We start from the raw sequence: 13,587 nt of genomic DNA on the forward strand, positions 1-13,587 counted from the left end.
TCTAGGAACTATCTCAATCCAATATGATTTTATTTTAACTTGAGCACATCTGTAAAGATACTAGTTCCAAATAAGGTCACAGTCAAAGAGTTCAGATGAACATGAATTATGGGGAGGTGCTATTCAACCCCATAATTGACCAGTTCTCCAGCCTCCAACCCGTGTTCCAGCCATGGATAAAAACTTTTAGGAATATTCCATGGTTCCCAGGGCTAAATTCCAGTGTCTGTCCTCCTTCCAGACCAGAGCAGCCTCCAGGACTCAAATCCACAAACAATAGCCCCTGGAAACCTCTGAAAGTCGTGGACCAAGAATGAATATTGACAACACACACCACACCTTCCATGCAAATGAAGGGCACAGGGAAGCTTGAAACAGACCCAGTGCCTCACTAATGACAAGGGCACAGAGGGAGCCAAGTCATCCTTCTCCCAGCCATTCAGCATTTCATCACTTCCTCTGCACTCAGCTGGTGCCTTCCCTGCCCAAAGGTGGGTCTGTGAGGTGGGTTTGGGCCCAGTCCAATTTCTGTTGCAGGGAATCTCTCTCTCAAGAAAAGAATAAGATGTTGGAGACCCTGGGTCCTCGGGGAATGGACCCCATCCACTTTGTTGCTCTGCTTGGTTTCCTCTGCCCTTTCTCACCTTTCCATTTGCTGTGAGACCTTGATGTCCTTGACTTGGAGGAGCTGTCCTCCCCAGCTTCTGACTTGGAAGAAACCCTACCAGATGTCTCAGTCACACCTGAAGTGGCCTGAATTTAAATCGTGTTCCTAAAGCCTAGAATCTGTAGCTTGGTTGTAACAGACTTGTTGACACCACCCCAAGTCTTTTTTGGTTAAGAACCGGGCTAAAGGCCGGGCTCGGCGGCTCAGCCTGTCATCCCAGCACTTTGGGAGGCCGAGGCGAGTGGACTGCCTGAGCCTGCGGGTTCGAGACTCACCTGGGCCATTTGGCAAGACCTCGTCTCTACAATAAATCAAAAATTGGCCAGGCGTAGTGGCGCGTGCATGTAGTTTCAGCTACTTGGAAGAATGAGGCAGAAGGATTGCCAGAGCCCAGCAGGTGGAGGCTGCTGTGGCCAGGAGCGGCCACTGCACTTCAGTCTGGGCAACAGAGTGAGACTCTAACTCAACAACAACAAAAAGAACCAGCCTGAGCCCAGGAGTGTATCCGCACAGCCTTCCCTCTCCTCATTCAGAACTGGCTCCAGCCATGAATCTGGGATCCAGCCTGCTTCTCTTGTCCTCAGTGCTTCCAGCAACTCAGCTGAGTGCCCCAGTCCCCTCTGGACCCTACTTCCTGTTCCCACACTGAAGCTTGGCACCAGATCTTTCACGCCAAGCTCTGTTCCGCCTGATGTTCACACTAGGCAGCTTCCTGGCTTTCCTGCTCTGCCCTGGATGGAATCTGTTGGAGCTTATAACAACCTGGATTAGAGCCAGGTACTAGCAGGTACCTGATTCTAGCAAGGTACGAAGTTGACTCGGGTGACAGCAGAGAGCACCATGGTGTCAACCCAGATCAACTTCGTACCTTGTTAGATTCAATCAGCACAAATCCCAGGGCCCATTGAGTAGGGTAGGGGATCCTTTTCCCTTTCCGTCAGTCCTGTGTGGCTGTGGTTCCATGGGGACCCCTGTCCCAGAGCAGTTATGGTACCCTTGAAGACATATCGCCATCTCTTGGGAGCAGCTCGAGGAATTCTAGCACTGAGGAAGTCATGATTCCAAAGAAACTACTGATCACACCCTCATCCTGGTGAACTGAGACCTGTTATGGGGGGAGAGTTCGTCTTCACTCCATATCTGAACTCTTCCTTTAATCTCTCTGCAGCAAACAACAACTTGTCCTGTTTCACTTCTTCCAGGGATGTCTCAGCTTTGCCCAAGAACAGAGTCTCCCTACAAGACCCTCACTCTGGCTCTAAATAGTTGCATTCTAGGTGGGATTATCTCTTCCTGAAAGATCCTTTTTTTTCACTTAGTATATCTTGACCACTTTCCACAGCTGCACATAAACTGTACCTGGCACTGTGCAAGATACAGTTCCCTTGGAGTTTACAGGGTAAACTATAACAACTCTTTAGCCTTTGGTTGTTCAAAACCTGCCCTCTTGATGTGTATTTTGGCCATTTTTTTTCTTTTCTTTTTAGATTGGAAAATAGAGTTTATTTAGAAAGTAAATTAGAGAGAGAAGAAGGAGATTCACTTCCCCAAGATAGGGGAGGGAGCCAAAGCCAGGAAACATGGCGATGGCCATAGCTCTAAGAGCTCATGCCCACGCCAGAGTCTGGTGAGGCAATGGTCTATATTGGCCATTTTCAATGGTTGTACAACACCAACAATCTTGCAGTGCACATCCTTGTACATGCATCTTTGCACAGTTGTGTGAGCTTTTCTGCATGGTAAATTCCTGGAAGTAGGATTGCTGGATCAAAGAAAATCATTCGTAAACTTTTTTTTTTTGGAATTGGAGTTTCACTCTGTCGCCCAGACTAGAGCACAGTGGCACACTCATGGCCACCACAGCCTCCACCTGCTGGGCTCAGGCGATACTTCCACCTCAGCTTTCTAAGTAGCTGGAACTACAGCCATGCACCATCAAGTCGGGCTAACCATTCTTGATTTATTGTAGAGATGAGGTCTCATCAAGTTGCCCAGGCTTGTATTGAACCCATAGGCTCAGGCAATCCTCTTACCTTGGCCTCCCAAAGTGCTGGGAATATAGGCATGATTCACTGCATCCGGCCTTTTTTTTCATTCTTAAACTTTAAAAAAATCAATTTTGTTGTTGGGCGTGGTGGCTCATGCCTATAATCCCTGCACTTTGGGAGGCCAAGGTGAGAGGATTGCCTGAACCCACGGGTTCGAGACCGGCCTGGACAACTTGGTGAGACCTCATCTCTACAATTAAAAAAAAAAAATTAGCCGGGCATGATGGCACTTGCCTGTAGTCCCACCTGCTTGAAAGGCTGAGGCCGAAGACTTGCCGGAGCCCAGCAGGTCAAGGCTGCGGTGGCCGTGAGTGTGCCACTGCACACCAGCCTGGGCAACAGAGTGAGACTCCGACTCAAGTAAGTAAATAAATAAATAAATACAATTGTGTTAAGATCCAATTTACATACAATAAGTGGTCCTATATAAAATGTTCAACTTAATAAATTTTAACATACATATATATACCTATGAATATATTACACATTTGTAGTACACACATACATACCTGTGAAACCAATGGCATAATCAACATGCAAATTATTTTTATCACCCAAAAGTTTATTCTTTTTTTTATTGCAATCTATCCTTCATTCACCCTTTGCTCCATGCAACCACTGATCTGCTTTGTGTCACTAGAGATAGGTAAATATTTTCTAGATTTAAAAAAAAAAGGAACTATATAGTATATACTTTGGTGACTGGCTTCCTTTGAGATTCATTCATATGCACATATTAGTATTCCTTCCTTTTTATTTCTTTTGTCTGTTTGTTTTTTGTAAAGCCAGCATCTCTGGTTGTTCCCCAGACTGGGTTCAGACTCCTGGCCTCAAGAGATTCCCCAACTTCAGCTTCCCAAAGGGCTGGAATTCTAAGCTTGAGCCACTGTGCCTAGCCAGTTTCTTCTTTTGTGTTGATAAGTACTATTCCAGTGGGTGGAATGGACAGTATGGATCTGCCACGGTTTGTTAATACATTTTTTGTTGTTGTTGATGACCTCTGGGTTGTTTCCAGTTTTAAGCTATAAAGAATCAAGCTACCATGAATATTTTTGTGTATGACATAGGTACATAGCCACATCTCTGGGAAGCCTGGGAAATTGATCTTCAACGTACCTTGTCTTGCAGTAAACATTCAAGAAATCCTGGAGCTGTTTTGAGCAAGTTGCTTAGACCTCATGAATACCAGGCACATAGCCAGAGGACCCAGAATGGTTAGGAAGGTCCAGGTGAGGGGGACACAAAGACAACTGAAGGACAGGAGGGTGTATACCTTTCTAGCCAGAAAAATAATGTGATGGCATATGTATGGTCTCATGGGAAGTATGGAGTCCTGAAGAGCCACCACCTGAGAGCATGCTGCTGTGCATTTTGCTTTGTGTGGTCATTATTTTCAGACATGTTTCAGTAGCCCCAGCCATTAAAGAAACTTCATATCCTTGGCCGTATTGGGGAGGGGCAAACCCCCAGCATTTATTGGGAAAAAACGGTGTATTTATTTCTACATGTTTACACTTCAGTCATCTTCAAAGTATTCTCTGTCTGATGCAATAAACCTATTGAGACACTGTCCACTGCTCAAAACAGTTTTTGAAGCTGTTTGTGGTGGCTCACACCTGTAATCCCAGCACTTTGGGAGGTGGTGAGAGGATTGCCTGAGCCCAGGAGTTCGAGATCAACCCGGGCAACTTGACGAGACTTTGACTCTACAATAAGTAAAAAATTAGCTGAGTGTGGTGGTGCACACCTGTAGTTCCAGATGTTTGGAAGGCTGAGGTGGAAGGAACCTCTGAGCCCAGCAGGTTGAGAGTTAGTATCAGAAAGGATCCTCTGTGCCACTGCACTCCAGCCCGGGCGACAGAGTGAGACTCCAACTCAACAAACAAACAAACAAACAAACAAACAAACAAAAACCAGTTTTTTGAACTCATCAATTTTGATGTTTTTTAGTGCTTCTGCTATTTTTTTGTTTCACTTCTGCACTGGCAAAATATTTCCTTTTGAGGACTTTTTTCATCTGGGAAAACAAACAGAAAAGTCACTCAGGGTGAGATCGGGTGAATAGGGCTGGCAGGGCATGGGGTCAGTCATTTTTGGTCAAAAACCACTGAACTTTCAGCGCCCTGTGGGCGAGTGTGTTGTCATCGTGGAAGAACCCGTCACCCCTTTGCCACGACTTAGGATGTTTCTTCTGCAAAGAAACGCTCAACCTTCTCAAAGCTTCCAGAAAAATACTTTGGTTGACCGTTTGATCCAGAGCAACAGATTCCAAGTGGGCTACAAGAAGCCCACTCTCCAAAAGACAATTCAGGGTTTTTAGGGGATCTCCCCCAGATTCGTTAGCATTTTTACACCAAGCTCATCACCCTCCCATGTTGGATCCTGCTGATTTTTTTCTCCAAATGACTAGTCAATGGTCCATTGATACTACTTATTGAATATGTCTTACCCTTCTGATACTAATTCTCTTTCTGAAGCTCTATTCCATTGCCCTGCTTATTACCTCAACACTTCTATTTTTACATGAGTTTGCCTTCTAGAGTCTTGTAATTATTAGTAGAGCAATTCCTTCCATTACCCTTTCTTTCAAAATATTCCCGAACACACTATTCTTGCACATTTGCTCTTCTAGACATACCCTGGCACAGAAGTGATTCTTGGAGAACATTTTCTCATAGAAAAACTTATGAAACATCTATATTTGGTTGGTAATAAACTCATAAACATTGGGCCATAGAGGACTCTTGGGTCAACGTTGCCGTGTCAAGTGTGGACAAAAGCAGGTCAACAAAGACCAGGAGGTCAAGCCTAGGACCTGGCTTGCAGGTGGGGAGACATTTAGCAGAAGAAGAACAAATTCAGAGACATCATCGTGGACTAGAAAGGACAGTTCTATGGCCAATGCCCTGGGGGTCAGGCAGGAGAATCAGGAAGCCGAGTTTATAGAAGTGGAGAGCACAAGGGCATGGTTCTGGGCAAAGGATGTGGATACAAAGTTTTCACAAGGTGTGATTTTTAAAAAAAGAATAAATCCTGAAATGCGGACTGCATACAAGGCGTGAAGGCAATGGTAACAGAGTGAGCTTTTGTGTTTACAAGAAGAAATAAAGCCAAGAGCTTCCAGTTCACAAACAGGCTGTGTTTATGTTGGACTGTGTTTCTTTTTTTTTTTTTTGAGTTGGAGTCTCACTCTGTCACCCAGACTGGAGTGCAGTGGCCACTCCCAGCCACCGCAGCCTCGACCTGCCGGGCTCCGGCGATCCTTCCGCCTCAGCCTTCCACGTAGCTGGAACTACAGGCGCGCGCTACCACGCCCAGCTAATTTTTTGATTTATTGTAGAGATGAGGTCTTGCCAAGTTGCCCAGGCGGGTCTCAAACCCGCAGGCTCAGGCAATCCACTCACCTCAGCCTCCCAAAGGCGCGGGATTACAGGCTGAGCCACCAAGGCCGGCTGGACTGTGTTTCTTAACAAGGTGCTATTGGCTCCATCCTATTTCCCTATGAAGACAACATTTTAGCCAGAAACAGGGGTCCTGACCAATGTCTGATGCTCAATTTTAGAAACAAATTAAGGTAAACACCATCATTGATAAGGAGGACAGTCTGGGTTTCTCGGTGACAACAAACAGAAGCCAACTCTTGCTAACTGAAGTAGGAAAAACAATGTATAGAAAGGATAACAATAGATTTAATAGGAACTTTGGGCAAGGCTTGGGAAATGGGTCAGAAAGAAAGGAGCACCAGCAGCTGGGAACAGTGCCAACATCTGCTGAGAGGAACCATCTGCTCAGGCCACTGTCGCTGCCACACGGTCCCCACCCCCCAGACATCCCCATGGGCCGCTGGACACCTGCTGCCTCCGCTGGGGGTAGACAGTTTTCATTGTATCTTTGCATCACTCTTTAAAAGCCAGAGTCCCAGGTGGAGAACACGATTGGCCAAGCTCTGGTGACAATGCCATCTCTTGTCACCAGGAAGCAATGAGAAGGGGTCTTTGCCAATTTTTCCCTCCCACAAGGGGGTGCAGCAGCTACTCACCTCCTATATTAACACTGCTGCCACTGGAAAGGTATTCAGATGAGAGAGAACAAAAACAAATGAGGAAACAACAATGTCCTCTAGCAATGTTGCAGAAAAATAAATCAGAGAGACCATGGCACCGAGGCTGGTAAGCAGGAGCTGTGTTTATTTCTGGAATGCCAGCATTCGGCCCAGTGGACTCCAGTCGCAAAGGCTGGGCCCAGATTGCAGTCGGGCCCTAGCTTATATAGGTTTTGCATTGGCTTTGGGGGCAAGAGGCCGTCCAGTGTGGAGAGTTTTGCACTTTTTGTAACAACAACAAAAGCAGAAGTAGACCTAGCTGCACCAGGTGTGGTCACATAGGAAGGGACGGCTGTTTTAGCCGCAGGTACCAAGCACGGTGTTTTGCATGAACAAACTAGAACATTTTAATTGTAATATATGCTTTTATATATATTTTGAAGCGCCTTTTATTTTTATTTGTTTGAGTTGGAGTCTCACTCTTGTTGCCCAGGCTGGAGTGCAGTGGCACGCTCATGGCCATCACAGCCTCGACCTGCTGGACTTAGGCGATCCTTCTGCCTCAGCCTTCCAAGTAGCTGGAACTACAGACACACGCCACCACGCCCGGCTAGTGTTTGTGATTTATTGTAGAGACAAGGTCTCACCAAGTTGCCCAGGCTGGTCTTGCAGCCGGGGGCTCAGGCAATCCTCCCAAAGTACTGAAATGATAGGCCGAGTCACCGTGCCTGGCCTGAAGCATCTCTTAAAAGTCCCCTACCGTTGGAGGCATTTTCTAAGAGTATCCTCCCACCCAGCTGCCAAAAAAGAAGAAAAACTTAAAAACTATATACTACCATGTGGTACAAAGCTGTTTAAACCAATCAAAGAAATGTTTTTCTTTTCTTTTTTCTTTTTTGCTGCAAAAAAGCTTAATTTTCCCTTGGTCCAAGGCTTGGGAGAGGGCTCCAGGGTGGTTACAAAGCAGCCCAGTAGCTGGAGAGGGAGGCTTAGGCAGAAGCACTGATCCTTTGGGAGGGACCCCCAGAGGTCACTGGGCGCCTAACGGTGCTGGAGGGTGAGCCTTTCGAAGAGACATTCACCCAGCCTAGCCTTGGCCCGGCCAACCTGCGGAGGTTGGTCAGGTGATTGCCCATCTTCTTCTTTATTTTATCTTATTTTTAAAATTTTTATTTTAAAGCTGTGGGCCATCTTCTTGATGAATTTCCCTTCTTCATCTAGGAAGTGGTTCTCCAGGAAGTCACAGAGATGGGGGTCTGTGCGGGCAGATCCCAGGGCAGGCAGATCCTTAAGGGCCGAGTTGAGGTTCTTCTCCAAGGTCATGGCGGCTTCCATGGCATCCAGGGTTCCACCCCACTCATCTTGAGAGGGCCTCTGGACAACCTGGAAGAGGGCCCGGCCGCCACCCTGGTTTCGCATCTTCAAGAGAGGCTGGTCCTCGGCCGATTCGGGGAAGAAGGGGCCCCGCCTTCCAGAGCCACTTGGTCCCGGTGGAAATAGAAGCCCGGAGAGTGGCAGGTGCAGGTGACCTTCAGATGCAAATTGACCAGGCGGTTGGCAGCTGCCTCCACCTGGGTGGAATAGCTCTGGCGAACCTGGGAGCTCGTGGCTGGTCGGCAAGAAGGAGCTAACCACAAACACGGTGGTGTCCGCGGGTCCCAGAAACAGGTAGCTGAGAAGGTGGCCTCGAGGTTGCAGGTGGAGAGGAGATCGGAGGGCAGTGGGAGGCTGGAAAATTCTGTTCTGTCCAAACACTGTTGAAACAAGAGACAGATCTGCTGGACCACTGAGCACACTGCCTGGATTTTTTGAAAGATGTATTTTGGAACTTTTACATCCAAATGTCTCGTTTTCTTTAAAACAGCCACCTTGCGAAGCTATTTTTTCTTTCTTCCTTTTCTTTCTTTTCTTTCTTTCTTTCTTTCTTTCTTTCTTTCTTTCTTTCTTTCTGTCTTTCTTTCTCTCTCTCTCTCCCCCTCTCTTTTTATTTCCTTCCTCTACTCCCTCCCTTGTCAGAGTCTCACTCTGTTGCCCAAGCTGGAGCACAATCCCACACTCACAGTCACAGCTTACTCCTGTAATCCCAGCCCTTTGGGAGGTGGAGGCCATAGGACTGCCTGAACCCAGGGATTGGAGACCAGCCTGGGCAACTTGGCGAGACCTTGTCTCTAAAATAAATTTAAAAATAGCCGGGTGTGGTAGCACACATCTATGGTTCCGGCTCCTTGGAAGGCTGAGGTGGAAGGATCGCAGGGGCCCAGCAGGTGGAGGCTGGGGTGGCCGTGAATGTGCCACTGCACTCAGCCTGGACGATGGAGTGAGACTCCAACTCAAAAAAAAAAAAAATCACTTATAAATTTGTCCCCAGATTTTAAGAATGCTTAATACCAAACGCTGAAAGAAATGAGGCCGTAGGGCACTGTCTTATGTTGCAGTGGATGTGCAAGCCTTCTTGTCACTAAATCACTAACAAATTTTAGAAAATAGAAACAAATCTACCCATGTACAGATAGGGGTATTATTAAATTACTGCCCACATGTTGGATAATAAGCTGCTGTTCAAAAAGTTCTTCAAAGATCTTTAATAATATAGGAATATACTGATTAAACATGATTGTTAAATGGAAATAACTGCATATACTCTTAGTTTTGAGAAAACTAGATGTGCAAGAGGGCCTGGTAACAACAACAACAACATAAGACTGAAAGGAAACACAACCATATTTACAGTGACTGTTGCTGGGTAGTAGTAAATTTTATTTTCATAATGTTTATTTTGCTCTATAAATATTTTGAAAAACACAAATGAACCTGCATTAGTATATGATGAGAAGAAACGTCACTTGCAGGGGAAAAAAAAACAGATTATCTATTTTATTTATTTATATATTTATTTTGAGTTGGGATCTCACTCTGTCATCCAGGCTATGATTGCACCCTCAACTTACTGGGCTCAGATGATTCTTCCACCTCAGCCTTCCAAGTAGCTGGAACTACAGACATGTGCCACCATGCCTGGCTAATTTTTTGGTTTTTTTTTTTGAGTTGGAGTCTCCCTCTGTTGCCCAGACTGGAGTGCAGTGGCTGCTCCCGGCCACCGCAGCCTCGACCCGCTGGGCTCCGGCGATCCTTCCGCCTCAGCCTTCCGAGTAGCTGGAATTACAGGCGCGTGCTACCACGCCCGGCTGATTTCTTGATTTATTGTAGAGATGAGGTCTCGCTGCCCAGGCGGATCTCGAACCCGCGAGCTCAGGCAATCCACTCACCTCAGCCTCCCAAAGGTACAGGATTATAGGCTGAGCCACTGAGCCCGGCTCCGGCTAATTTTTTAAAAAATTTATTGTAGAGATGAGGTCTCACCAAGTTGTCTAGGCTGGTCTCAAACCCACGGGCTCAGACAATTCTCTCGCCTCGGCCTCCCAAAGTGCTGGGACTACAGGCTTGAGCCACCATGCCTGGCCTTATTATATTTATTTAAAAAGCAGTTACATTTGCTTTCTGGTCCCAGGACACCATCCCTGCCCCTTCCCGCCTTCCCCCATCTGACTCATTGTAGCTCTGCCCTGTTCCTGCTGGTGCTTCTTTCAGAGGGAAGCACCGCTGTCGGCCCAGAGCAGAGATGTCCCAGCATGCAGGACTGCAATGAGCAGACAGGGTCTGGTCATAGAGTTCAGGCCGAAGTAGGAGAGTCCCAGGAGCTCAGTGTGTCCGGTCTCTTTCTTGCTGTCACAGCACGACTGTGTCCAGGAGCAGAGTTGGCAGAGGTCAGAGGGGCTGCAAGGCTTGTCAAGAGCGTAGCTGTGCGTGAACTTGGAATCGGAGATACGTAGGTCATCTGCCTGGATTCAGCAAGGCCCCAGCTGAAGAGCTAGAAACCAGTTTCCCCTTCTGGCAGGCACCTCCATCTAGAAGGTGATTCTCCTGGGAGTTTCTCCCTCACTTGCTCGGAGAAGGGAAAGCAACCCCTTGGGAGAGGAAGACACAGCACCTCACTCACTCCTCGCAGAGCCTGTCCCCCTCCAGACCCACCTGACATTAACTGGGAGGACCCTGGGGTCACGGATGTGTTGGCACCCACACTTCCATGTCCTTCTTGGCTTTATGAGAAGGCATCTGACTAATGCTGATGCCTTGAATTAGGATGTGGACGTATTATTCTGCCTACCACAGGGAGTATACTTTGTGTCCCTTCCTTCCTTCCTCCTTTTTTATTTTTCTGAAGTTTCCAGGACCCCAGGAAGAGTCTCACCCAACATCTCATCACAGCTAGGCGCGGTGGCACATACCTGTAATCCAAGTATTTTGAGAGGCGGAGGTGAGAGGACTGCCTGAGCCCAGGGTTCAAGACCAGCCTGGGCAACTTGGCGAGATCTCGTCTCTACAATAAATCAAAAAATTAGCCAGGCGTGGTGGCACATGCCTGTAGTTTCAGCTACTTGGAAGCCTGGGTGAAAGGATGACCTGAGCCCAGCAGGTCGAGGCTGCGGTTGCCATGAGCGTGTCACTGCACTCCAGCCTGGGCAGCAGAGTGAGACTCTGACTCAAAAACAAAAAAACCAAAAAACTAAAACTAAAAAAACCCCACCTCATCACATGTTCCTTCTCCAGTACAATTGATTTTCCAATAAATAATATCTATTCCATGAAGATAGTGATGGGATTCAGAACACGCTACCCCAAAATACAACTCGTTGGGGTTTGAGAAAACAGCAGATGCAGAAAGGCCACGCTCACCTTCCCCTTACCTCTCTTCCCTGTAGCAGGTTACAAGACCCTCATTCCAGAGGTTTCCTCCCTATACTGGAGGCAAAAAAATCATCATATCACTGCAGATACAGAGACACAGAGAAGAATACAAAGGCTTTGAACACACAGGCTTTGCTAAGATCTTCCCCAGTTTATTACCTTTACACCAGAACTCTTTCGTCCAACCATATTTCTCTACAACTGTCTACCTCTTTATCAACCATAAGCACAAAAATGAGTTTGCCTGTTTCTTTGGGTCTTTGTTTCTGAAGACTCCGGTGCCGTGTCAAACTTAGATGAAATTAATTTGTATGCTTTTCTTATTTTTTTTTCTTTTTTTGAGTCAGAGTCTCACTCTGTCACCCAGGTTGGAGTGCAGTGGCACGCTCATGTCCACCGCAGCCTCAACTTGCCGAGCTTAGGCGGTTCTTCCGCCTCAGCCTTCCAAGGAGCTGTAACTATAAGCCTGTGCCACCATCCCTGGCTAATTTTTTTGATTTATTGTAGAGACAAGGTTTCGCCAAGTTGCCCAGGCTGATCTCGAACCCCTGGGCTCAGGCAATCCTCTCCCCTCTGCCTCCCAAAGTGCTGGGATTACAGGTGTGAGTCACTGTTCCCTTGGTCATCTGTCTTGTGTTATAAGGGCCTCAGCTATACAAACCTTTCAGTGTCACCAGGAACCAAATACTTCGTAACTGTCACATCAAGAAAGGGGTGAGGAATACTTCATAACTGTCACATCAAGAAAGGTGTGAGGAACTAGGGGTCCTGATCCACCCATTCCTGTCCCTACTTAAGGGTTGCTCCTGGCAAATTAATTCTCCAGTTCTCTGGTCTTTTAACCAGGTGTGTGTCTGAAGCCCTCTGGCAAAAAGACCCAGGAACTTGGGATTGGAAGCCGTTGGTGTGTATGCAAAATGAATCCCAACACGTTAGTCTTGAATTTATTCTCTTAACTTCAAAACACACTGACTGTTGAAATATTATGGTCTGGTAGAAGTAATTCTGAGTTAAGAGGAAGGGTAATTGGGCCTTAGTTTTGATTCTGCTGTGTGGACAAGCCAGGTCTTCCATTTTCCCGGGGGCCTCTTGATCCCATCTGTGAAAAGAGAGAATTGGATGACATCTAAATTCCTTCTACTCTCAATGTTCTATTCTAATTCGTATCTGTAACCAAGAATTCTGAGCTCGAAGAAGGAAAAGTGCCAATCCACCAAACAAGTAACTCATTAAAATAGAAGAGTCTCATTAATTTTTTTTTCTCAAGAACTGAATTCTTTAAAATAGAGAGGCATATTGAATAAGAGAGCAGTAGCAGCTGTTCTGTTTTTCTCTGAGGATAGAATGAAAGGGACTGGACTTAAATGGTGCCAAAAGGGATTTATTTAAATTAGACATTAAGAAAGTTGTTAGACAATGCAACGTGTTACCCAAAGAGATTTTGGAACCTGCTCTCTAGAGAAAAAATTTTTAAAAGATTGTTTTATTTCTGTTCTTTAAACTGTACATGTATGTTTCCATCCAGTGTTTAGTATGTATATTTCACCATAAGATGAGAAAGTGTTGCTAAGTCTTTCTAGGAGAAAATGGCAGAGGGAAAGCACATTCACCATCACCCACTATTCTCAACCTACAATCACTGCTGACATGACTGCTCCCTTCCTGTCCAAGCCCAGGTAAGGCCTTACCATTTATCTGAACTCTCGATCCAGGCAGCCGCTACCAAACATCAACAGCTGGCCAATGCGGTAGAACTGCCTTCTCAGGTCTCCCGTGATTTGAGAGTCTCTTCGCATGATGATCGTGACCACGTCGCTTATTCTCATGGGTAACTCAAAACAATTTCTTCAGAATTCTACAAAAAATGAAACTCTTGATTCTCCTTGAATATGACAGTCACAGTGCTCCTGCCCAGGAATTTCGGCACGTAAGAATGATCGGTTCTTATTAAAATGCAGATTCTAGAACCCCACTGCCAGAGATTCTGACTATTATGGGAAGAGGCCCATATCCAACATTTCACCAAGTGATTTGGTGTTACTGATCTAGGAATCACTCCTTAGGAGGTGTTGCCACTGACAGAG

The 13,587-nt window shown here is 46.3% G+C and overlaps 1 pseudogene; it reads right to left on the bottom strand.

Moving 5' to 3' along the window:
• Nucleotides 1-7,798: 7,798 nt before the first annotated feature.
• Nucleotides 7,799-13,329, bottom strand: LOC103269403 (annotated as a pseudogene).
• Between the last annotated feature and the right edge of the window lie 258 nt (nucleotides 13,330-13,587).

This window comes from Carlito syrichta, unplaced genomic scaffold (assembly GCF_000164805.1).
Source record: "Carlito syrichta isolate Samal-C Ts95f unplaced genomic scaffold, Tarsius_syrichta-2.0.1 Scaffold309211, whole genome shotgun sequence".
NCBI classification, from domain to species: Eukaryota; Metazoa; Chordata; class Mammalia; order Primates; family Tarsiidae; genus Carlito; species Carlito syrichta.